The 27572-nt window shown below is 47.6% G+C and overlaps 1 long non-coding RNA gene across 1 annotated transcript; it reads right to left on the bottom strand.

The window, feature by feature from the left end:
* On the bottom strand, positions 1–27572 carry LOC114679640 (uncharacterized). The gene is made up of 3 exons (XR_003731709.2): positions 27380–27572; positions 2208–2304; positions 1–160 (listed from the first exon to the last, which is right to left on the bottom strand). It is a non-coding gene; the product is annotated as an uncharacterized LOC114679640 (long non-coding RNA).

Here is a 27572-nt window from a genome sequence, read left to right on the forward strand (position 1 = left end):
ACCTTGATTTTTCTTTTTTTTTTTTTTTTTTTTCCAGCAACAAGGGTCATGCCAGCACCCAGGCCGCTTACCTGGGCAGTCTCCAAACACCTTGCATTCCCAGGCAAACCAGAAGCACAGGTTCCAAGATGGTGGGACCCCAAAGCCGACACAACCAGGCCTGTTAGGGAAGAAACATGAAAATGCATCAAGCGGGGTGGGAATGGGTGTTCATGATTCCACCTAATCTGAGAGTGGGAACATCGCCCACGACAAGTATGTATCAACACCAACAGACACAGAGGGAGCGCTTTGGAACACCGTGCGCTCAGGCCTGGAGATGTCAGCTTCAGGGGTGGATTATAAAACGGCCCAGCAGCCTCTCCTGGGAGGCTGAGAGGACCCTGCTGAACAGCTGCTCTGAGCATGGCTCTCACTCTCAGCCTGTGCTCAAGCACTTCCTCGGTCTTCCTTTTAACCAATCATTCCTACAGCCCTTCAGCTCACATAAATCCCAGTCTACAGATGAAGAAACTGAGGTTCAGGGAGGTGACAAGGCCTGGCTCACACAATAAGTGGTGAAGCCAGGACTTGGCCCATGTCAGTCTGGCTGCAAACTCACGCTCCTAACCCTGACCACCCTTGACTGTCGCCATGAGGCCTAGGCTCAGAAACAGGCGACATGCTGGTGCAGGAATCAATTCTGGTTGGGACAGGCTTGTTCAACTGGGCTCCATGGAGCCATGGCCACTGGGCCACATATGTGCTGTGAGACCTTGAGGTAGACATTCACCTTGGCAACCCTTAGTTCCAAGTTCCAGTAAAAGTAGACTTGTGGGCTCCCCTGGGAGAGTAAGAGGTGGCTGTGGTGGTGAGGTTCCCTGCAGCTGGTAGGGAATCCAGGACCTCAGATTGCTCCTCTGAGACAGGGGCAATGTTAAGCCCTCTGCCTGCATGAGCTCCTGTATCTTGTCTTGATGATGGTGATTCTTATTCTCACCCACACATCAGCAAACCCATTCTGGGGTGTCTCCAGGAGAGTAGAGCTACCTCCTAAGGACAAATCATTTTCCAGAAATGGTTATTTGCTCTAAATCCCAGAAACTAAGGCAGGTACTGCATGACATGTGCTTGTTAAACTCACCACGTGTGATCTCCTCAACTGCCAAAGACAATTTGAAGTGTCACACTCGCACACTCACACCCTAGGATGTCCAGCAAAATGTAGCATGCCAGCCAGAATGCAGACTACTGGGAAGGGGAGGCATGTCCTATTCCCCTCCTTATCCCCAGGGTCTGAGAAAGGCCTGGCATAGAGTAGGTGCTCAACAAATCTAAAATGAACGAATGAATGGACTAAGAATACTAATAGACATTTGCATAAAACATTATCATTTACAAGGCACATTTCCAGCTGTTGTCTTGTTCAATCTTGATTAGAGGTAGTCGACACCATGCCACTTTGCAGATGAAGAAATGGAAATGGAAGCGCTGGGTGGGAGGAGCAGGAACTTCTTCACTCTAATGGCAAATCGAATCTCTGCTTATTGGATTCCTTTTCACCCATCGAGGCTTAGATTTCACACCAGCTCCTCTGTGAAGCCTTCCCAGTCTTCCCTATAACTGGTATTTTCCTTCCCTGACCTCCAAGAGTTCTTTACCCAACCTCTATTATTTTTTTTCACACTCTGGCTGCTATTAGGATTGGTCAAGGACATGCCCATCTCTTCCTTAATGGCAGTGTCTTGTACTTCTCATGTCCCCACACACAGTAGGTCCTCAACCAAGGCGTGCCAACTTAAAGATGTCCTTGACAAGCTGCTTGTGGCTGACATGTCAGAGCTGGAAAGGGCATTAAAGATCAGCTATCATCTTTTCATTTAACAGAGCTTTGCCCGTGTTACGCAGAGAGTTGGCCTGTCTCCCAACTTCTAACTCAAGGCCCTTCCCAATGAGCAGACTCTAACTAACACCGAGACTGACTCTCCTATGCCAGCTCCAATGCACTGGTGATGGTTTCTCCTGGCTCAAGTGAAAAGAGTGCCCAGATCAATTAGTAATGTCTGCCACTTCTACAGAAGAGGTATGTGATAGAGGGCTGTCAGCTGACCCTAGCTCTAGGTCATGCAATAGATAGCAATTAGAATTAATGTTTATTGATGGATTCTGCAACTAGGATGGAATGCGAAAGTGACTCACTCCATATCCTATTGTTAAATTTCTCTTACCCAGTCATCTCTCCTTCTCCACCTTTGTCTCTCCAGTTATGTTGGGTGTTCCTCCATGGCCAGGGATGGGTCTGGTTCATTTCTGGACTCCCACTGCCTACACACAACACAAAGTCCTCGGTGAGTGTTTATGGGGAGAAAATGAATGTAATTAAACTTGGTTCAACAACGATGGGTCCATAAGGTGAATGGGTGGACATGCAAATGGACAATAGAATCTCAGCTGACACCCCCCAAATGTCTGCATCAGCCTCGCTGCGTCAGCCTCGCTGAGAAGTAAAGAGGACAGAGCCTGGCCCCTTGGAGTTCCTGGATGTGGGACTCTCACCAGCCACTTTATGCATAAGCTCACATTTCAGGGGTGTAGAAAAAGTGCTCCCATCTTTCCAGCTGCGGGTTGGCACATCAGCAAAATATCCACAAAATATAGGTTTGGGGAAATCATTTTATAAAATGGAATAAACCATTATCCAAAAGAAAATTGCCCAATCATTAAAGGGATTTTTTTTAACCATTCAAATACCCATGGCCTTTATTCCCAATCGTCCTGTTCCTGCTGTGTTACAGAGGGAGGAAAATGTAGATTTATTTGTATCTTCCAATATGCCTATTCTCTGTATGAGGCATCCATGCCAACTATGTGTGAAGAGATATAAATATTCCAATTCAGTTACAAAAGCATGTAGATTTGGAATTCTGAACCTCTTGATTTCAACTGTTTACAAAATCTTTCTCCATGCAGTGATTTGTTCAAGGTATTTAATAAGCAGACAAGTCTATAAAAAGACAGAAGGCATATTGTTTTTCATTAAAGATGACCCTGCAATCTCAATCCCTTTGAAATATATTCTTTTTCTCCCTTTCCTGGAAGATTGGAAACCTTTAGGTTTTATAAGCAAGAAAGGGAAAAATGAAGTGCATAAATTATAAACAAACAACTCCACACAAAATGAAACATTTTTAATGAAGTCTAAGTCAACAGTTCTAGAAGGTACTAAACACACCTTTCGCAGCCCCATTCATTCATGTATCTGAGAACCACAGAAAGAGCGTAGTGTCTCCTCCTGGAATACAGACCCTCGTGTTAGTTGGAAGGGATGCTTGTGAGGATCAGAACTGGATGCTGTGGAGATCCCAGCCCAGGCACTGGGTTCAAGCCTCCTTTGGGGAGGTTCATGCTCTTGTGTTCCCTCCTGGCGTCTTCCATCAGGCATTCATTCCTTATTCCATATCATATGCAAAGCACCTAGTTGGTGCGAGGCAATGGGCTGGGCTGTGGGGACCCAGAAATAGATGCGATCAGTTCTTGCTCTGGAGATTCTGAGAGCCAAGAGCAGATGCCTCCAACTGCACTGAGTAGAATGCAAGCACCCAGTGGCATGTTGGAGTCACCTGTGGGAGCTCTGGGGATCCGGGGCCCTGGGAAACACACACACACAGTCTTCTTTCTCAGAGGCCTTCAAAGATTCTTTTGTATGCTTGATTGTGATTTTTTTTAATTTTTTTTCATAGATTTAGTGCCTGCCATGTGGTAGGCGTGGTGTTGGGTGTGCCTCGGCTATTTGCTCCCAGACTCAGGGGACTAAGGCTCAAAGACATGAGTGAACTCCCCAAGACACAGAACACCTACATGGCTGACCAGGCTCCAACCCAGCGCTTCAGGCTCCAAACCCAGCGACGGTCTCTTTCCCGTACCACAGAATGCATGAGAGGATGAATCTTGAGGATCTTTAAATGCCTGCTGACTTCCAGGCTTCAGATGAATAATCACATGTGCAGAGTGTGTGTCGGAGAGGATGCAGGAACTGCCTAAGGGATCCAATCACTTTACTTGCAAGATACGAACCTGGGGTCCAGAGAGGGGAACTGACCTGCCCAGGGCACACAGCACAGAGCTATCCAGGTCTTCTGTCTCCCAGGACACCACGCACAGCTCCACGCCACCTGCCTGTCCTCCCTTCCCATGCCTTCCCCATCCTCCACATGACACGTGGATACCAAGTCAAAAACCATCCTAATGAAGTTGCTGTAAATATTTTCCACTCGGTTTGCAGGTTAGCAAGATTCCTTTTCTGCCTCGCAGCTTTAGACAATTTACGCTTCCATTCTCAAAACAGATTTTTATCCTAATAAAGGCGTTTATTACTATTATTCACCTGTCATTACACAGCATTAGACAATTACATAGCACAGACTGACTCTCCCACCACGAACCTTCCCCTCCGCTCTCAGTGGGGGAAGGGGGTGCACACAAACAGAACATTTCATTAAAACATAGAGAGGAATCTTTAATTTTTAAGCGCTGCCAAGCCTGCTACCTACGCTTTTTAAAACTTTGTTATGAAAAGTCACTGGCGTGAGCGAGAGGGAGATAATAAAGAAGTGTGGGCTAGAAACCGTCTCCAGCCCCATTTTGATTGCCAGACGATTGACAAAATAATTTGTACCCGTCGATGCTCATGAAGGGAATTTTTACAATGGATTTGCCAAGCAGATTTTTAATTTTAATCAGTAATGAAAAAATGACAACATGGATCACAACAAGACATCAGTTGCTGAACGGGCTTTGCAGTCCCTGTCAGGCAGCCTCTGTCAGGAAGCCGCACCTCCGTTGAGCATCAATCACTCGTTTCAAACTCCTGTACATCTTCAGGATTTAATTAGACATTTAAGTTCTTTATCCGCAATTTGCAAAACTGTCACTTACCAAAAGTGCAAGATGCTAAAAAATATTCCGCTTGAGTCCTGAGGGACTGTTTATCTCCTTCCTGGGAGAGGATTAGAAGTTAATATTTGGACACACACACCCCAACCAAAAAAATTATATATTTTATATATATACACACACACACACACACATATATATACATTCTCACTCAGCTACTATGCCTGACCCACAGCTACAGATATTTTCAAAGAGCAAAAAGTAAAAGATCGTTGATTGTGCTGAAAACCAACCCCAGTCTCTGCTGTGGAAGGACAAGAGGAAGACAGTGCGTGAGACAGAGCTTTATTCTTTTTGTCAAGAACTTAATTCTAAGACCGTCTTGATCTTGCCGACTTGCTGTGGTCTGGAAAGCAGAACTTCAGAGAAATGTTCACCCATATGACCTTGAGCCAACTGGCTCTGCCTCTCCTAGCCTTTATTTCCTATAAACCTAGAAAATAAGTAAATAAGTAACCATTTCTTATTAACGAATTGCAACGATGCATACAAAGTCCCTGTAGAGTACTTCAATACAGGTTGACACCGTAAGAGGTACCGCCTCTCCATCAGCAAGCTGCAGAGAATCAAGAAACGTCCCAACCATCTGAAGATGGAGGTGGATGGACACTGGGAATACCATAGGGACATGAGATCGAGGGACAGGTCAGCATCTCAACCCACTGTGGCAGGAACCAGGCCTGCTGCCAGCCAACCCTGCTAGCCAGCCCTGTGACCACCTGTCCCAGAATCGCCGGCCAGCAGCTGTGACCAAAGGCCACCATGATATATAGTGTATTTTCCTGTCTGGGGCTTTCACCTTCCACCTTCAAAAGCCCCTGAAGCTGTGTTTGCTTTGAAATCTTTGGGGCTCGGGGCTTTTTGTTCTGTTTGGTTTTCTGGTCAAGATTGAAGGGACATATTATTGGTTTAATTTTTCAGGGATGAGAGAGTGGGTTGGAGGATGAATCTTCCAAGGTTTGCCTGGACTCTTGACTCAGTAACTTCGCTCCCAAAGCAGAGCAGGAAATAAATAAGGTCTTCTCCTTTAAGAGAACCTTGGCTTACTAAGGCACATTATTGAAATGAGTATAAAAGGTGGATTGTGAAAAAGTCATTACTCACAGATAAGAAATGCACCCCAGGCGAAGCTGAGCACAGACTTATTTTCTAGCTGAAGTTTCTTTCAATTGATCTTCACTCTCCACCCCTAAAATGGTGGGAGGGGTATGAAGGGGCTTAGAAAGCTTGTTTTCACCTTTCATGCAAGTCTCCGGGATGGTGAATGGCCGAACTGCAAGCCTTAAGCCAATTTACTAGTCAACATGGACAACATGGACTTTGCAAATTCACCCCTACCAGGATGCCCTGTTCTCACCGGGGGAATCCCTACTGCTCTGCTGCAGGAGACAGACAAACGCTGTCTTCTTATCCCACTAGCCTTTCTTCATCTTTGCATCCAAATAACCTCCAGGCCTTTCCCAGAAGGACGTAGCCTGTCCTGTCTGTACTGCAGACTCACAGAGCCCAAAATTCCATGATGCAAGAGTCAGCAGGAACTGAGGCTTGGCAAGTCTGGGGCTGGGGCTCTGAGGCCAGGGTTTGGGCGCTAAGCCACTGTGTGACACTAGCAAGCCATCGCCGCTCTCCAAGGCTCAGCTCCCCAGCCTGAAAACCAAAGGAGCTGGCTGCGATGACCACTAAAACACCTTCCACCCATTCTATGAAACGATGACCTTGGGTGAAAAAATGTTAATGTAGAGAAAAGCAAAATGAAGTAAACACAGGTTTTAGAATCAGCAGACCTAGGTTCAAATCCCAACCCTGCCACAAGTTTCTGCGTGTGTGTGTATGTGTGTGTGTGTGTGTGTGTGTGTGTGTGTGTATTTGTATATCAACCCTTCTGCACCCACTGCAACCATAGGGTCACCTCCTCCAAGAAGCCCTCCCTGATGCCTCTTTCCCTAGGCTGGGGGATAAAGGAGGGAGGGCCTCTAGGGAGTGCTTGACCCACAAGTCCCTGCCCCCACCTCATTGTCCTGCCAAGGCTCCATCCCGGGCAAGCATGGTTCCAGTCTGGGGGCACTTTTCACTTCACATTTCTGGGTGAGCCTTTCCTGGCTCTATGGCCTCTATCACTTTCGCCTCTATCCACCTACACCTGTGACTCCCTTTAGAGGACAGGCCTGGGCCACCTGAGCTACACTAGCTGCATTCAGAGAGCCCAAGTGCCCCAAGTTTAACAGCCCTGGTGAGGCCCTGGGGCCATCAGCTCCTTGCCTAAACTCAGGACAAGCTCTGAGGCACAATTTACAATTTAAGCCCCCAGAGCTCCCCCAGGAGATCAGGCTAAGACTGGAAGTGTCCCTGAAATCTCACCCTCTATGGCTGAGTCCCCTGACCTCTTGTTCACCCCCTACCTCCACCCCTTACTGGTTTCTTCTGGAAGTGCATCCTAATAAACCACCCAACACAGGACTCCTTGTCTCCAGATTTGTTTGGGGCAACCAAAGCTAAGAAGACATCCTGATTGCTAATGAAGGGTGCGGCTCATAGTAGGTGCTGCTCAATAAGCATTAGTTGAATGAATGAATGAATGAATGAATGAATGAATGAATTAATGAATGAGTGTATGAATGAATGAATGAATATCTCTCCGGCTTAGTAAGTGTGGAGTGGAAAAGTGAATCATTTCATAGAGTTGGAAATCCAGAAAATGCCAGGTGAGGTCTTCTAGAAGTCCTCCCTGGAAGACAGGCCTCCGTGACAGTGGAGATTTGTATCTGTTCTTGCTGCATCCACAGTGCCTGGCCCATCGTGAGCTCTCAGCAAATAGTTACCGACGGGATGAGTGGATGTGGTTTACCCCTCTGCTGCTCCGGCAAGTTCCACATCCTCCAGCTACACACCTACTCCGTTCCCAATGCAACCCTGGGACCCAGCATCCCCACCTCCCGCTGCTAAACAGAGCCTGGGCATCCTTCCTTCCAGATCAGAGCCTGCCACCTTCAACCGAGACGACAGCAAGATGAAGACGGACAACAGCTATTCCCATCCCAGCAACAGAGGGCTCATCCTCCGCAGCCTCAAAAGACGCCCTGGGCGGCCTCACCCCAGGTGACCTCCCTTACCCTGTGGGAACAATGGCTAGGCAGAGCCACTCTAGCCTCTGTGGGCCGGGCGGGCGGGTCGGCAGGTTCACACACTTCAGACGTGAGTGTAAGCGCCCTGCATAATAGGGCTTTGTCCTGACTCCTGGGAGCCAACGTCTGCAGAGCCCTGGCGGCGGAGGGCGGTGGAGGGCGGCGGCCCACGCACACAAACGGCGCCTTCCAGCTCTGGGAGGCTTGCTCCAGAGCCTGGAGACACGCGGGGCTTCCCAGGAGGATAGGCGGTCTCAGGGCCACCTGCCAGTGCCCTCCCTGGGCTTGGGGCTAGAGGAGCACAGGGAATGTCAAATAACAGCCTTAGTCCATGACCATTTGCAAAGAGATATGTGACAGGGACCTCAAGGGAGAGGGAGACAAATGCTGTCCACTGAGCACTTTCTGTATACCAGGTTCTATGTCTATTCCTTACTTCAGCCTCCACTCTGGGGGCTGTGCTCATACAACTACTCTACAGATGGGCAGGCTGAGGCTCTGAGCAGTAAAGTAACTTGATCACAGTTGCCAAGACCCCAGGTCTCTGCCTCCAAGGCCTGTGTTCATTCCCCTTCCCAAGACCCTAGGAGCCCCACTCCCAGCCCCCACCTCCCTAAACAACAACCCACCTCTCACCTCTGCCAGAGCAGACACAGTTTGGATCCCAGCAGTACCCCAGCCCAGTCCAGACCAGACCAGGCCAGCCCAGACCAGCCCAGTGCAGACCAGACTAGACCAGCCCAGCCCAGCCCAGCCCAGCCCAGCCCAGGCCAGCCCAGACCAGTCTAGTCCAGACCAGACCAGGCCAGCCCAGCCCAGACCAGACCAGACCAGTCCAGCCCAGAGCAGACCAGCCCAGCTCAGCCCAGCCCAGCCCAGACCAGCCCAGACCAGACCAGACCAGTCCAGCCCAGACCAGCCCAGCCCAGACCAGACCAGCCCAGCTCAGACCCAGCCCAGCTCAGCCCTAGCCCCAGCCCAGCCCCAACCCAACCCAGCCCTGCCCAGCCCAGTCACAGCCTCAGCCCAGACCAGACCAGTCCAGATCAGCTCAGCCCCAACCCAGCCTCAGCCCTCGACCAGACCAGGCCAGATCAGACCAGACCTAGCCCAGCTTAACCCAACCCAGCTTAACCTAGCCCAGGCCAAACCAGCCCAGCCCCAGCCCAGCCTCAACCCAACCCAGCCCAACCCAGTCCAGCCCCAGCCCAGCCCCACCGTTTTACCCTCCTTCAGCCAGCGTCTTGCAGAGCATGGGAAACTTTCTACGAAACTCTGTTTTCATTGACCATTCACCTGCCAAGTGCCTATGATAATTCCTCTTCTCCTGAGATGGTGAAGGAAAAGCTTCCCAAATCCAGCCTCTCTAAGGCTCCATCCTCTCTCTTCACCAGCCACCAGCAACCACTCCCAGGGAAAAGATGCTCAGTGACTCTCCCTGCAGGTAGTGCTGATGTCTGTGACTGCCCCAAGCTGATGGGAGACAACAGAACTGGAGGCTCACCACCAGCCTCTCCTAGAGGCCCAGCCTCTGTGTCCACAGAGGCAAGGACAGGCTGAGACTTGCCCAAGGCCAGGGACACTGACAGTGGCCCAGTCCAAGGTAGCCCCATGTTCTCCTGCACCATCTGTGTCAGGCATTTCTTCATACCCATGTGTGCTTGGTGGGACATCCAAAATGGAAGTGATATTTTATATAAGTCTGGGAACTGAAAATAGAGATCTTTACCAATAGCAGACTGTAGAAGACATAATGTGATTGCCACAGTACAAGGGTGGTGTGGCAACCTGAGTGTTAGAAGCAGAAAGAACTGGGCTCAAGTTACAGCTTTACCACTCTCTAGCTGTGTGACCTAGGGTGAGTTCCTTAACCTCTCTGAGCCTCTGCTATATGATCTTTATTTTGGGCAGAGTATCATGCCCACCTTGTAAGTAATTCTGTTGTGAGCATTATATGAGGGAGTGTCCCTGACACATGACAAACATTCAGTGAAGGTTTTCTATTAATATTACTTCTGACCACTTTCCTCCTCCTCATGGTTCAAGGCCCCATCTGCCACTTATTGGCTGGGGACTTATACAGATTGGTTAAGCTCTCTGAGCCTCAGTTTCTTCATCTACAGAACGAGAGTAAAATCTCCATGCCTTGGAAGAATGCAAGAACTGCCTGGGTCCAGTGGCTCATGCCTGTAATCCCAGCACTGTAATCCCGGCTGAGGTGGACAGATCACCTGAGGTCAGGAGTTTGAGACCAGCCTGGCCAACGTGGTGAAACCCCGTCTCTACTAAAAATACAAAAATTAGCCAGGCATGGTGGCAAGAGCCTGTAACCCCAGCTACTCGGGAGGCTGAGGCAGGAGAATCGCTTGAACCCAGGAGGTGGAGATTACAGTGAGCTGAGATCGCGCCATTGCACTCCAGCCTGGGTAACAAGAGCAAAACTCCATCTCAAAAAAAAAAAAGGAATGTGAGGACTAAACGGATAGTGTATGTGAATGTTCTTAGCTTGGCTTAGTTTGGAAGCAAACCATACTATCTGCTTCCGATATGTTTGCTGACTTCTTTCACTCGGCAGATCAGTGTGACATTTCCAGCCCTCTAAGATAAAAATAATGACAATAATTAATGGCCCCCACTGACTGTGTGCTGTGTCTGCTCCCAGATGCAGCAATGGCACATCTCAGGAGATCCTGACTCAGGGTTAAGTAACATCCTTTGGTGGCTTGAAATTGGCCATGGTGGAAGTGTTTACACCAAAGAAATTGGCAAACACTACAAACCAGAATTTTTTCCAGGTAGCTGGTTGTTACATGCTTGCCAGCCCACCATTGCTCATGGTTATCATTTCCTTTCCCCCACAACAACTTGAGATGCCTATAAGAATCGGAACAGCACAGGCACCTTCCAGTCGGAAAGCACACAGCAGACACACCAGCCTTGGGTCTATGAGGCCCCATTTCACAGATGAGTCAATGCTTCCAGCAGAGCTGGATCCCACTTCTCAACACATTTTTGAGTCCTCCTGCAGAGCGACAGGAGGCAATTAAAATGACAGGGACCACTGAAAGGCCCCAAGAAAATATACACTGACTGCCCCAAGAAGCATGGCAACTCCTAACCTGAGCGAGGCAAGGCTGGTGCCAGCACCCAAAGGACACTACCTCGGAGAGCACCCAAAACCCAATTCATTCCACCGAGAACAGCCAAGGGGACAGGCCAGTCTTCCAGAGACAGCTTATCTGCAGGAACTATCATCTGCGTGTGCACACCAGAAATATAGAAACAGCCCTTCCCTTCAGCCAGTGGCTGTCTGCTGGCCACAGGTAGGGAAGTGCCTGCTCGGAGAAAGATGCCAACACCCAAAGCGTCACTCAAGCCCCTGGAGGATACTCAGCTCCTCCTGGCCTCACCTCAGCTCCCCTTGCAGGCTCCCCGACTCTCTCTATGCTCACATCCAGCACGGATAGGTCAGGCTTCCCTGGGTTGGACGGCCTATGCTCAGAGACCCCTGGTCTTCCTCCCTGTCCTTTCCTCAGTGCACGGTTCTTGGCTTTGTATCTGAACGGCTCTCCCCCTCCTCCTTTTCTTCCTTTTTCTTTTCTTTTTCTCCTTCTCCTCCTGTTGTCTCCTCCATCCTAGTAGCTCATATTTATTGAACACTCAACTCTACAGCAGGCTCTAAGCTGAGTTTTCAAGTACCTTATGACACCTCCTCATCCCAGAACTCTAGGAGGCAGGCATTGCTATTAAGTCCCAGTTCTACAGTCTAAAGAGGTTAAATAACTTAGTTGAGGTCACTTAGCTCGTCAACAGAAGAATGACTCCAGGGCCCAAGATCCCTCAATAAAGAACCAACAATACATATTTGTCAAATGAGTGAATGTGAATGAATTTTTTTAAGCCCAGATCTGATCTTGTTCCTGCCCTGGGCAAAACCTTTCTAGGCTGCCCGGCTTTCAGACTCCAATGGCCTTCAGGCTGAAGCCCAAGCCCCACTGTGGGCCCCAGCCTGCCTGCAGCCTCCTCTCCCCCACTGTCCACATGGCACCCATGGCCCAATCAGGGCACTGTGGCAGCCTTCTAGGTCAGCTGTACTTCCTGAACTTGGCACATGGTCAGACAGAGTGTCCTCCCTCCACCCACCTCCGCACTCTAGCAAACTCCAGCTCAGTCCTTCCCTCCTGCCTGCATATGGCTTCCCATAAAGGCATCTTGGATCTTCCTGAGCAGATTCAGCCACTACTTCTCTTCTTCCAAGGTACCTCGCTCCCACTCCTTTGCAGCAGTCCATGGACTTCCTGCCTCCCCACTGGGCCTGGGAGTCTTTATGTCATGGGCTGAATTGCGTCCCCAAAAATTCATATGGAAAGTCTTACCCCAGCACCTCAGATTGCGACCTTCTTTGGAGACAGAGTCTTTACAGAGGTAATAATTAAAAAGAAGGAATTAAGGTGGGCCCTAATCCAGTATGACTGGTGTCCTTATAAGGAAGAGAAACTTGGGGACAGACACACACAGAGAGAAAGCCACATGAGGATGGGGACTGCCATCTACAAGCCACAGAGAGAGGCCTGGAACAGATTCTACCTCACAGCCTCGGAAGGAACCAACCCTGCTGACACCTTGATCTTGGACTTCCAGCCTCCAGACTGTGAGAAATAAATATCTCTTGTTGCAGCCCCAGTTTATGGTACTAGGTCATGGCAGCCCAAGGAACTTACACACCCAGAAACCCAAACTTGCCTGTCACCTTTGTGTACACCCTGCTCAGGGCTGCAACTACTGAACAAACCAAAGGGTGAATAAACCTGGGAATACCACGTACTGAGGGCAGACTAATTGCTAATGAATTTTTAAACCAACTCAATCTGACAATTGAGGTGTTTTCCCTCTGCTGGCCAGCAATTTTGGAATAATACACCCTGGCAAAGAAAAGTGGGATGTGAAGCAGGGAGCTTAACTCAATCTAATCCAAGAGCAATTATTGAGCACCTACTATATACCTAAAACAGGCTGCCTGGGGTCCAAAATGCTTCACCACAATAAAAGTCCTTTCAGTATGTGCTGACACACACACCATTCATATAAACAACTTTCAGTCTCAAGTACTTCCTTTCCTACATGTTTCTTAAACTTTTGAGGTGTTTGTTTGTTTGTTTGTTTGTTTGAGACGGAGTTTCGCTTTTGTTGCCCAGGCTGGAGTGCAGTGGCGTGATCTTGGTTCACTGCAACCTCTGCCTCCTGGGTTCAAGCGAGTCTCCTGCCTCAGCCTCCCAAGTAGCTGGGACTGTAGGAGTGCGCCACCACGCCCAGCTAATTTTTTGTATTTTTAGTAGAGATGGGGTTTCACCATGTTGGTCAGGCTGCTCTAGGACTCCTGACCTCAAGTGATCCGCCCACCCCAGCCTCCCAAAATGCTGGGATTACAGGTGTCAGCCACTGCACCTGGCCAACTTTTATTGTGCTAGTTTTTCATCTAACCTAACCAAGCTTTGAACTCACTGGGCACACTGAGTCATGTTAAGTTTAAAAGGCCAATGATGTTTCACGACATTCCATAAAGCACATCTCGATTCTTTCTTTTTTCAACTTGACAACCTCAGGAGTTTCCAAACTGCACTCTCAAAAAAATATTTTGGTTCATTTTGGGGAGATAAATAGGAGTTGACATTTCCTCACCAGCTCAAGTTCGTTCGCTGTTACACACTGGGGGCTGAGCACACAGAGCAAAGGGAACCACCAAGAACAGGAATCAAGACCAACGTCCCCAGGCCCCCGGTGTGCCAGGGCCTGCACCAGGCACTGAGCGGAGGACAGTGAGTACAGCCAAGCCCTCGTCCTGTATCTGCCTGGACCCTGCCCATGTCTCCACGTAGCCTCTAAGTGCCGGGCAGTGAGGGTGGCACAGGGACGATCAGGGCCAAGCGCCTGGGATGAGCTTAGCCACGATGTGCTGCCAGAATCACCAGACCTAACCTCACACGACAGCATCGGTCAGGAAGCGATCAGGAAGGTTCAGTGTTGGGAAGGCCAGGACTTGTCGGATAGGAAGGCAGGAGGTCACAACCTGGGAGAGCAGAGAAGCTGAATTTGTGTATTTCCATACACCCACTGTACTGCAGTCTATGGCGTGCACGTTGTCTGCTTGGACTGTAAACCACTGCATTTGAGAACTCTGCTTGCATCTTGTCCCCACCCAGTGCCTGCACGAGGTACGCACTCAACGAATGTTGGCCAGAGGAAACTATTTATAACCCATGTCACTGCACAGCAGTTAGGATGGGTGTCTGAGTTCACCCTGAGCTCCTGGGGCTTTTCCTTTCTCAACTCAGCACCCCCCGATGAACGTCCCCATGAACGTACCCTGAAATGGAGCAATTGCCCAAGGCCAAGCAGCTGATCAGGGGAGGCGAGGAGAGAACCCAGTTCTGTCTAACCCCTCTGGACTCTGCCCACTGCACCAGGCTCCATCACTCACGAGACGAGACGATAACAGCAAGGCCTGAGATGGGCCGCTTCCCACAAACCAGGCGCTTGATGTTCGTTATTGTGTTTCATCTCCATCAACCTCTGCCCTTGGAGGGACATGCCATATGACTCCCATTTGACAGATGAGGACACCGAGGCACCAAGAGGATGGAGAGCCTGTCTGGAGGCATGCAGGTAATAAGCAACCAGGCCAAGACTCCTGCCCGTGACTCTGGCCTGCTCTTCAACCCTCACAGCAGCACTTCCTCCCTGTGTTGTGAGCTTTGGGGAGCCCACATCCCTATCACTAAGGGAGAACAGGGACTCACGAGGCTAAGGAAGGCAGCTGCCGGCCAGGAGAACATGGAATGGGAGGTTCCCACAGCAGGGAGGCTGGGAGAGGGCAGTGGGGGTGGATGGTGCCTTGTCAAGAAGCCAGATGCACTTTGGGGAAAAGCCATTCAGATGCAGAGACCAGAACCTGTTTGAAGAGCACCAAGGACAACGGCAGCTTTCATCTGACCTCCAGCTAAGGCCCACAGTTGGAGTTTGAGAAGGAAAAACAAACACCTCCCACTCACACCCATCAAAAGGTGAAGGGAGCCTCCTGCACCCTGGCCTAGCCCAGAGGGAGCAGGCATTGGAGATGAGTCCAAACCCAGCTCCTGTCACCTGTGAGCTGTGTGACCCAAAGAAAGTTATGTAACCTTTCTGAGCGTCTAATGTCCTCTGCAAAGCATGAAGATGAAAATCCTTTCCAAGGATCATGTGTGTCTTAAAAACATTTTTGAGGCCGGGCGTGGTGGCTCATGCCTGTAATCCCAGCACTTTAGGAGGCCAAGGCAGGAGGATCACTTGAGGTCAGGAGTGCAAGCCAAGCCTGGCCAACATGGTGAAACCCTGTCTCTATCAAACAAATACAAAAATAAGCCTGGCGTGGTGACATGCACCTGTAGTCCCAGCTACTTGGGGAGACTGAGGTGGGAGGATTGCTTAAACCTGGAGGCAGGGAGGTGCAATGAGCCGAGATCATGCCACGGTACTCTAGCCTGGGTGACAGAGTGAGAGTCCGTCTCAAAAAAATAAAAATAAAATAAAATAAAAACATTTTCTCCCACAGTGCTTGGCACTAGGTAGGAAAAGCAGATCCACTTTCACCACCTTTTCTCAGAAAGAGGGCAAGGCCTTCAACAAAGTTCTTTTCCACCCAGGCTCCCAGCAAACGTGGCTGAGCTGAGTTAATGGGGAGGAGGCTGAAACAGGCAACACCAGTCAGGGTTTCCTCAGTCCCCAGGAAGCTCCACAATGCCCAACTCGGGGCTTGCCTTTGGTCTGAACCAGGAGGGAAAGAAGCCTCATCTCAATCCCATACTTCATAGGGAACCCTTTACCTCCCTCGTCTCTGAGAGCCCCCATGACAACACTCCAAAGACACATTGCTCTCCCCGTTTCACAGATGAGGAAATTGAGGCCCAGATTATGGAAATCACTCAGTCAAAGTCACAACCACGGATGCTTCAGGATTCACATCCAATGCAGCAGAAACCCGACACCCAGCCACGCACCCAGGAACCATGTCAGACCTGTGCCCAACCTGACTTGCCAGTGCTGGAAATGAGACGCACTCCTCGGCTGGAAACGAGACGCGCTCCTCGGCTGGAAACAGGCAAGAGCCGAATCCAGCCGTGCCAGTCAATGAGAGGAACATATGCATTTCAAGGATGGAACAGTTGTATGCTCTTTTTTACCCAAACTTAATATTTTGCATGTTCCTCTCTCAAACACCACAAGCTTTCCTGTGGCCATGTTGCGCAAGTCCCAGAGATATTTTCTGTCTTATGTTTTACCCCACACAGCGGCTGTCTTCTGAGAAAGGAAATCGACCAAGGGACAAAATCTTGTAAATATTCCAGCCATTCACTTATCCCGCATAATTACCCTGCAAAGAACAACATTTGGGCCTCAATTCACAGGCAGATAGCTGCATTATGCAATTAGCCAACATGCCATTAGCGGAGTTTGCAATGTGCGTGAGCTGATGGGCACCACAGGCTTCCAGGAGACCCCGTGTACCGGGAAGAGGCCCGGCAAAGTGGAACCTTCCCCAGGGAAGGTGCCTGGAGGAAGGTCATACAGAAAAGTGGGGGTGAGCTCCTAAAATTTTGCAATTCATCTTCTTCCCTCCAACCAATCCACCTTCACATGGGCCCACCTTCAACATTTCTCCCCTGAGCTATTGTGACAGCCTCCTACTTGGCTTCCCTGCCTCCATCCTTCACCCAGCAGTCAGTGACAGCTTTCTAAAATCCGTGTCACTTCTCTAACTCAGTACCACCCCACCACCTTCAGGGGACAGCCAAGCATGGCATAGAATTCATGATCTGCAATCCCTCCAGACTCTTGTTTTGACACACCCAAGTACTCACTCACCTTTCTACAAACACAGCCATGCACACGCACACGTTCACAAATGCTGGGATACCCATCTCTCCCTTTTCCCACTCTCCCATCTGTTGGACAAGTAGCTGCTGACCCTGCAAGTCTCAGATCAAGAATCACATCTTCACGGAGGCTGCTCTTATCCCTCCCTCCACCTCCAGTCTGGAACTCATACCATCTAGGGCTAGAATCCTACGGAAGCTGCTTTCTCTACAGAGAAGATGACTCTGTATTGCAAAAGAGTATGAGTAACCATTAACAGACTTGTGATTTCCTCCAATTTGTACAAGAAGTCATTTCTTTACCATGGTGTTCCAAGTGGTGGGATTACCGATTTTTAAACCCATTGCCAAATAGTGCTAATTTCCACTGCCAAAGACAATGTTAAACAAGCGCACCTAATTCTTAATGTCATTATCAGTGCTGGAAATTACCATTATTTTCAAGTTTGCTAATTTAGTAGATAAAACATCAGGCATCATTTTAGTTTGCATTTGATACCTAGTGAGGTTGACCGTTTTTTTTATGTGGTTGAGGATTGCATCCCACCTTGTTACAATGATCTATTGAAATTATTTACTATTAGAATCTAGTGGTTTTCTTGATAATCTGCGGGAGCCCATTGTGCAAACCAGGGAGGGACACAAAGATTCTCCTCAACATTATTTGTAATAGCAATACAGGAGGACTCTTCATAAGGGAATAGTTCAAACATTCAGAGAGCAACACTTCTGTAGAACATTAGGCAGCAATAGAAATGCTAAGGATAAAGACTTCAGACCATGGCAAATGCTTACTGTGTGGAGGGAAGGCAAAAGCAATATAAGATTGCTTCCATATCCTGATTATAGCTGTGCAAAATGCACTATGTGCTGGGTCCCAGAGAAGCAAGGATGAGCAAGTGTCCCTTCCACTGAAGAGCTTGCAGTGCAGCTCAGGGAGAGAAATATAGCAGCAGACTGTTTTGGTGCAATGTGAAAAATGTTTCCATAGAAGGGGATGCAGCAGGTAGTGGGAGCTCAAGGCATAAAGCCATAGGAAGGCTTCTTGGAGGCAATGATGTCCGAGCTGAACCTTGAAGGACTGAGTGATTGGTCCTGCTGATGGAGTTGGCATCTGCTGGACTTGGAGCCCCAAGCAACTGATATTCAAGTATCGCTGACTGGTCCTCCACCTGCAGGCTGGGCCTCCTACTCTTGGCAACCCATCAATTCAAAACTAAAGCAATGTTATGTGCATGGTCCTATATGTTCCTCAACAACTCTCTGAGGGAGGTATATTACAGCTTATTCCACAGCAGGAGGAAGCAAAGACTAAGGAGGCTAGATCTCTTGTGTTGAGTCATACCAGCTCCAAAAACACAACCGAAAAACTCCAGAGCTCATGCACATAACCCCTGTGCCAATGTTTCTGGAACCTCCTGCACCAGAATCATGTGGAATGACTGATAAAAATCAGGATCCCAAGACCCTCTCTAAAGAGACTGAATTTAAACTTCTGGGGATGTGGTAAAGGCATCTGGATTTTTTTAAGCATGCTTTCTAGATTATCTATGCAGACACTGAAGCTTGAGAACCAATGAAGGGCATGCCACTTACTGACATATTCTCAAGAGCGTTTTTACCTGTCTGGTTCAAGCACTCACTTTCCATGGCCCAGCCTCCATGCCTGCTGTCATCATTGCTTGCTGCTTAGGACAAGGTGCATGTGAGATATTCCTAAGAACCAACCAGGCCCTCAGCTGGGGTCCTCCCTCTTCCAAGAATACTTGACCCTCCAGCTGACTGAGCTCATCATCGTGTTCAGAGCTAAAGTGCAACCCGTCTTCCTTCTCATTTCTATTTGATACTGGCAGCAATGAGACATCTCCTCTGCTAACTTAATTATGTCCATCATCACTAAAAGAAATTCACTGAGCTTCATCAAGCCTGGCAAGTTAGGGAGATGCCTGCGTCTCAGACACCGACATTAGCAACAGAAACAGATGCTGGAGGCAGACAGAGGAGGGGAGGTGGAGGCTGTCAGAGGTCAAAGGCTCCAGTACTTGACGTCATCAGCCAGGATTGCGGAAAAAACTTGGAGTCGGGAAAACCCAGGCCTACGTCCTGTCTGCCTTTTGCAAGCCGTGTGACCTTGTTCTTGCCCTTCACCTCTCTGCCTCTCAGTTTCCTTATCTGTTAAATGGGCATAGTAACAATGGCTCACAGGATCATTGTGAGGGTCATTTGAGCAGATGTGTAAGGCATGAACTAGAAATATAAGCTGATTCTAAGTGAGCCACTTAATGGCAAGGATGGGACTTATTTTGCACTGAAGAGTAGGTTTTTTTGTGGGAATGGGAAAACTGCAAAGTTTTTTTTTAAGGTTATTTGCAAATATAAATGTACTTTCTTTAAAGGTCTATTAAAAAGTGGTAAAATACTAAGAGAAAGGAGGCGACAGGGCATTTCCTGACCAAGCTGAGCTACTTGGGGTGGCCTGCAGGTGGGGACTGTCTGGCTCCTTCCTCTCCCTGCACTCGCCCTTGCCCACACCTCCTGGCACTTCATCTCATACTTAAACACCCACCACGTGAGGCCTCCCCTCGACCACCTGCACGCTTTTCCTGCTGGCTGTTGGTCTTCCCATGAAGAGCCATGTCCTCACTCGGGACCCCCTCCAGGCCCTGCTCAAATCCCTCTTTCATTGGCCTGGCCCTCCCAGATGACCCACAGAACAGCATCCCTGCACCTGCAATCTTCCCCTTGCATGGATCACCATCCCTCACCATCTGACCAGCACCATCCCTCACCATCTGACCAGTTTACTCAGCTGTGCTCAGCTGCTGCCCCCAAGTACCCAGACTGCCTACTTGTTCACATCTCAGCACCTGGAAAGCTTCCTGGTCACTCAATAAATAATCAATACCATCTAATTAATGACTCAGTTATGTGGGTTCTGTGCCAGTTAATTCATACATCCAGCCAGAGAGATAGGGGCTATTGTTCCCATTTTATAGATAATGGAAATGAAGCTCGGAGGAAATGAGCGACTGGCCAAGGTCTCACAGCCAGTAAGTAAGGGTGTAAGTAATAGGAATTCAAATTCAGGTCCATCTGAATCCCATCCACAAACCCAGCACTTTGCCTCAAGGCTCCAAAGGGCAAGTAGATAACGAAGGGGCTAAGTGGCTGAGAACATACTGGACTGATCAGAAAACCAGTGCGACACACTGCACAGCCGTATGATAGGCCCGTCCAGATCCAAACCACGGCTAATGAACCCCTGACTCTCCAGCCTCACCACCCACAGCAGCAGCCCCTTTCCCAGGGCTGTCGGCTGTGAGAAACCTAGAGTACTCCGCAGTCCCCAGGGAAGCGCTCAGCGAAGCCATCTGGGCCCACTTGTCATGGGAGCAGTAGAAAAGACCTCTCTGCAAGGGTTCCAGGAAACTCACTGCTCCCCACCCAGGGTTCAGGGAAGGCAGGAGGGGAGCAAACCTTTGCTGATAATATTCTCCGCCCAGGCTCACACTGGCCCTTCTCCACCATCCCTCTTCTCACCCTCAGGACAGCTGTGCATGACGGAGGCAATCAGGGCCATGCAGACTGGGCCTGTGACACCTCTGGGGAAACGGTTCACATATACCATGCGATGAGAGGCTTTACTTACAGTCGTGCAACCTGGTAACCCAGGGCATCATCCCATTTTAGAGAAATGAAAACAGAGGCTCAGAGACAGGACCTGACTTATGTAAGTTTCCCCAGTTAATGAAAAACCAAACTGGGATCCAAACCCATTATCTGATCCAAAAATCCACACTCAGCCAATCCACCACGACACCTACACTCTCGAGCTCATGCATGTTAATTCATTTTGTCTTTGCTATGACCCAGGAAGAGAGGTATTAGAAATTAGCAAACTCCTCAATCGGCCCAAATCAAAGGGCTGTGATAAGGGATCACCTCCTATGTGATTTCAATCTAAAAAATCCACAGTGTTTCATTATAAACATAATCATCTTAAATAAGAGGTAAGTCTTGCTGCAGGAAAGTCACTGATAAACACTACACAAACCAGCAACAGCCCACCAGACACACCAGGAAAGCAAAAAGGAAAAATACCTGAAGTATCCCCCTACTTTTACCCCCTCTTCAATCAGTCCTGATGGACAGAACCCACCAAAACATGGTCAGCTTCTCTCATAGCTGGGAAGTAGTAGAATCACAATCAAAATCCAAGCTACTCTAACTCCAGAATTCAAACATTTTCCCCTGTACTTCACTGCCTGTTAACATTATTTCATTCATTCTTACAGCAACCCAAACACCAATTATTATCCTTATGGTGGCAGACTATATTTTCCAGAAAGAGCCACATCCCATCCCAGAGCCTTACCATGTCCCCAGCAAGAGCTGCAGCCTGTGTGTCCTCTCCTTGAGCCTGGATGGGCCTCAGTGAGTGTGTTTAACAACAGATGACCCAGTGACCATGCTGTGAAGAAGCCCAGGGCACACGAGGAGGCTGCGAGTAGATGTCCCTGCTGACAATCCCTTCTGAAATCTCAACCAACAGCCAGCAGCCAGCACCAGATACATGAGTGTGGAAGCTCCAGGTAACTCCAGCCCAGCCACCATCTGACTGCAACCCCATGAGAGGTCCTGCCTAAGAACTGCCCAGCTGAGCCCAGAACCAGGAGAGATTACAATAATAAATGAGTATTGATGGTTTATACCACCAAGTATGAGGTGGCTTGCTACACAGCAATACAAAACCAGAGGCTCACCTTTAAAATGAGTAGCTGTGGCTCAAGGTTATGAAGTGACCTGTCCAAAGGTGAAAGGCAAAAAGCCAAATCTCCAGGCTAAGCATGTCTGACACTGGGATGCTCTCCAGGAGCAGGAGGAAGGATGGGGAGGCCATTACTTTGCCACTTCATTCATTGCATGTGTTCCCTTTGGCTTGTTAAACCACGAGGCCTTCTTTTACTCAGGAAAATAAAGGAAGGATGTTTGCCGGTGTCGTTTCTGCGTGGGGAGATGAATATAATATAATCCTGGTCTGTAATGACTATTCACATAAAAATCATGTTTTCTTTACAGAGAGCCTCTCTCCCTTTTTCTCTCCCTCAAATCAATCCAAACTGCAAGAACTATGAAAAGTACAGCCTTCAAGATGATCTTCAATCTGTCAGATTTGCAGTCCTTCATTATAAGCACAATCATCATAAATGAAAGATAAGGCTTGGTGCAGCACCGTTCATCACGGAAAGATGCTAACTCGCCAGCCCATCTGTCTGTGAGAACTGCTGTTCCGTGTGGGTGAAGTGGGGGGAACGAAACCTGGAGGAGGTGGTTAAATGCCCCCATCAGCCAGGGGACGCTCGGAGGTGGAGCCCACCAGAACCGGCATGGCAGCCCAGGCTGAGCGAATTCCTTCCCACACGCTTTCTGGTTCCTTCTCAAACTTCTCCAAGGCAACAGATTTTTCACTTTCTTTTAAGATTTCTTTTTTGCTCAGAGAAAGAAAGAAGTTACCGCACACCGAGTTCTTACACTCCAGGCATTGTGGGGCCACGCTGTAGACAGTGTCTCAAATGCTTTATAGCTACCCTGGGAGGGGAGCGTTATTTCGGGTAGCAGGAGTGGGGCTGCAGAGTCGAGACAGACGTGGGTTTGAATCCCCTGATACTCAGTAGCTGTGCAAACTGATGCTCAATAAATGAATGCTTGATAGAGAGAAAATAAAATATAAGGCTTGCTCTCATTTTCATCCCATCCTCTTCCCTCTCACCACCACACAACCCCATCTACAAATGCACAGAAAAGGTTTAATCCTGCATAAAGACTAGGTGCACCATTCCCAAGGTGGAGCCCAGGCAGGTCGCTGCCTTCTAAGCTTATGAATCTCACCCCAATGGCACTTACTATCATCTGTAAGTAGAACATAACCAAGCCTCTTCCCCAGACCTGGGGGAGCTGAAGGAAGAGTCCGACCCCGAGGGGAGAGTGAGATGCACAGATCGCACCATCCTGAGAAAACTATGGGACTCAGGGACAGTGCAGGGGCTGGGGGTATTGTCACAGCAGACTAAAGGCCTCTAGAAGAGTTGGATGTGATGAGAAGTAATAGAAAATTCCAGTAGGTGGCCAGTAGTAGCCAGAGTGCCGTGCACTTCCTGTCATCCAGACAGCTCTGGAGAGAACAAGGGGACCCAATGGTGCTAACCCTGCTCTCACCAAGAGCACCAGCTACTTATGGGACAGGCTGTGAATACCCACGGGCTCATCAGTCCCTTCTAATGGCATTACTAATTGCAGGCATACTTTGGAGATACTGCACTCATAGTTCTAGACCACCACAATAAAATGAATATCAGAATAAAGTGAGTCACACACATTTTTTTGGTTTCCCAGTGTGTATAAAAGTTATGTTTATACCATACTGTATTTTTAGTCCATTTTCACACTGCTGATAAACACATACCCGAGACTGGGTAATTTATTTTTTTTAAACAAAAACAGGTTTAATGGACTCACAGTTCCATGTGGCTGGGGAGGCCTCACAATTATGGCAGAAGGCGAAAGTCATGGCTCACACAGTGGCAGAGAGAGAATGAGAACCAAGCAAAAGGAGGTTTCCCCTTATAAAACCATCAGATCTTCTGAGATTTATTCACTACCATGAGAACATATGGGGGAAATCACCCCCATGATTCAATTATCTCCCACCAGGTCCCTTCACATGGGAATTATGGGAATTATAACTCAAGAAGAGATTTGGGTGGGAACACAACCAAACCATATCAACTGTAGTCTATTAAGTGTGTAGTAGCAGTCTGTCTGAAAAACAATATACATACCTTAATTTAAAAATACGTTATTGCTAAAAAATGCTACCAATCATCTGAACCTTCAACAAGTCCTAATCTTTTTGCTGTTGGAGGGCCTTGCCTCGGTGTTGATGGCGGCTAACTCATCAAGGTAGTGGTTGTTGAAGATTGGGGGTGGCTGTGGCAATTTCTTAAAATAAGACATTGATGAGGTTTTCCACATCAATGGACTCTTCCTTCCCAGAAAGATTTCTCTCCAGCATGCAAGCTGTTTGATAGCATTTTACCTACCACAGAACTTCTTTCAAAATTGGAGTCAACTCTGCCACTTTATCAACTACACTTCCAGAATATTCTAAATCCTTTGTTGTCATTTCAACAATGTTCAGAACATCTTCACCAGGAGTAGATTCCTTCTCAAGAAATTTTCTTTACTCATCCATAAGAAGCAACTCTTCATCCATTCAAGTTTGATCATGAGATTGCAGCAATTCAGGCTCCACTTCTAATTCTAGTTCTCTGCTACTTTCACCACATCTGCAGTTACTTCCTCCACCAAAGTCTTGAAATGCTCAAAGTAATCCACGAGGGTTGGAATCAACTTTTGTTCCAAATTCCGGTTAATGTTGATGACCTCCTCTGTGAATCATGCGTGTTCTGCATGGTGAATCCTTTCCAGAAAGTTTTCAATTGCTTTACCCAGATCCATCAAAGGAATCACTATCTATGGTAGCTTTAGCCCTACGAAATGTACTTCTTAAATAATAAGATCTGAAAGTTGAAATTACTCCTTGATCCTTGGGCTACAGAACGGATGTTGTGTTAGCAGGCATGAAAGCAACATTCATCTCCAGGTACATCTCCATCAGAGTTCTTGGGTGACCAGGTGCATTGTCAATGAGCAGTCATGTATTGAAAGAAATCTTTTTTTTTCTGAACATCAGATCTCAACAGCAGGCTTAAAATATTCACTAAACCATGCTATAAGTGATGTGCTATCATCCAGGCTTTGTTGTCCCATTTATAGAGCACAGGCAGCATAGATTTATCATCATTTTTAAGGCCCTAGGCTTTTCAGAATGGTAAACCAGCATCAGCTTCAACTTAAAGTCACCGAGCTGCATTAGCAGTTAATAAGAGAGTCAGCCTGTCCTTTAAAGCTTTGAAGCCAGGCATTGACTTCTCCTCTCTAACTATGAAAGTCCTAGAGAGCATCTTCTTATCTAATATACAGCTGCTTCACCTACATTGAAAATCTGTTGTTAGTGTTACCACCTTCATCAATTATCCACCTAAATTATCTTCTGGATAACTTGCTGCAGCTTTGACATCAACACTTGCTGCTTCACCTTGCACTTTTATGTTATGGAGGCAGCTTATTTCTTTAAACCTCATGAAATAACCTCCACTAGCTTCAAATGTTCTTCTGCAGCCTCCTCACTTCTCTCAGCCTTCATAGAATTGAAGAAAGTTAGGATTTTGCTCTGGATCATGCTTTGACTTGGAGGAATGTTGTGGCTGGTCTTATCTATTCAAACCACTAATACTTTCTCCACATCAGCAATAAGGCTGTTTTCACTTTCTTATTATTCATGAGTACACAGGAGCAGCACTTTTAATTTCTTTCAAGAATTATTCCTTTACATTTACAACTTGGCTAATTAGTGCAAGAGGCCTAGCTTTCAACCTGTCTCAGCTTTAGACATCCTTTCTTCACTAAGCTTAATCATTTCTAGCTTTTGATTTAAAACGATAGACATGTGATCCTTCCTTTCACTTGAACACTTAGAGGCTATTGTACGGGGTATTAACTGGCCTAATTTCAATGTTGTTGTGTCTCGGAGTAAAGAGGCCCAAGGAGAGAAAGAGATAGATGGAGGAATGGCTGGTCAATGGAGCAGCCAGAGCACACCATCTTATTTGGACACACTTCGTGGTGCCCCAAAACAGTTACAGGAGTAACATTAAGATCACTGATCACAGATCGCCATTACAAATATAACAATAATGAAAAAGTGTGAAATATTGTGAGAATTACTAAAATGTGACACAGAAACACAAAGTAAGCACATGCTGTTGGAAAAATTGTGCCAATAGACTTGTTTAACGGGGGTTGCCATAAACCTTCAATCTGAAGAAAAGAAATTAAAACCGTGAAGGGCAATAAAGCAAAGTGCAAAAGAACGAGGTATGCCTATACTAAATACCGGTGACACACTGTCACTCACACATCACATCTGCACCTTAATTCAAACAACTGTCCTAAAACAAAGTTGCATTGCAGTGCTTATAACGCAGGGCCCACAAGCTCCAATTAATTTATAGGAGAATGGTTATTACTAGGGACCACTTGCTTGGAGGGTCCAAGCCCCAAGGGAAAGTGAGATGCACAGATCTCAACATCCTGAGAAAACTGTGAAGCTCAGGGACAGTGGAGGGGGTGGGAGAATTGTCAAAGTCGCTTTTTCCAGGACCCTGATAAGGCAAACACCCATTATATATCACCACAGTCCCAGGGCAAAGGCACTCAATAACTACTTTCCGAAAGAATGAATGAATAAATGGATGAGCCAAATGTTCCATTAGACACTACTGTATAGTTCGTATCATTTAATAAAGTGATGCTGCTCCATACACTCACTGAGCCTCAGTTTCCCAATTTGTAAAAGAAAGACGATATGACCAACCTTATAGTGTTGTAAGGTTAAGTTATATATGTCCAAGGTCTGTCCACCTATAACCATCAATATATGTTCAATCAAGTTCAGCAAATACTGAATCACCTTTAGTGTTGTTGTTAGCTACCATTTATTTAGCATCTACTAAGTGCTAGCAGCTTCCTAGGCTTCCTAACACTTATAATAGTTCTTCAAAGTAGAAAATATGATCTCCTTTATCATGCAGTATTTATGAGAGCTAAAGAAGTAAAAAGGTTAATACAGAATAATACAATAACTTCCACACTCCTAGAGAATGGCAGACCAAGTGCGCAAAGGCACTGTCACAAATCAAAACAAGACTGTCGCAAATCAAAACAAGACTGTCACAAATCAAAACAAGACTGTCTCAATAACATGGACTTTTTGACACATCAATGGGCTTTCAAGGTATGTGGAAGTCTTCAAACCGGCCAGTCTTCCTCAAAATGTGAGCTAAATCTAAAGCTGGTTAAATATAGTTTGGCTGTGTCCCCACGCAAATCTCATATTGAATTGTTCCCATAATCCCCACATGTAGTGGGAGGGACCTGTGGGAGATAGTTGAATCATGGGGGTGGTTACCTACCCCCATACTGCTGTTCTTGTGGTAGTGAGTGAATTCTCATGAGATCTGATGGTTTTATAAGGGGTTTTCCCCTTTTGCTTGGCACTTCTCCTGCCCACTGCCATGTAAGATGTGCCTTTCCTCTTCCTTCCCCTTCCACCATGATTGTGAGGCCTCCCCAACCATATGGAACTGTGAGTTTATTAAACCTCTTTTCTTTATAAATTACCCAGTCTCAGGCATGTCTCTATTAGCAGCATGAGAACAGACTAATACAGTTGGGATAAGCTGGCAGTGTATGAAATGAAGAGGTTTGCTGGCCTTGAGGATGAGCACCAATTACCATTGCAATTAGGATCCTGAGCCTGGGACAAAGAGCAAGGTGGAGGAGTTGAGCCTGGCAGTCCTTGCAGATATGAGATGCTCAAAGGTGATGGCTATGTCTTCAAGTCTTCGGTGCACCTGATTCACAGCAGAACTAGACAGAAATCTCTGGAGGAAAGCATCCCTCAATGAGGCCCTCAGGAGTAAAAAAT

The sequence above is a fragment of the Macaca mulatta genome, chromosome 7 (genome assembly GCF_049350105.2).
Source record: "Macaca mulatta isolate MMU2019108-1 chromosome 7, T2T-MMU8v2.0, whole genome shotgun sequence".
Lineage (NCBI taxonomy): Eukaryota > Metazoa > Chordata > Mammalia > Primates > Cercopithecidae > Macaca > Macaca mulatta.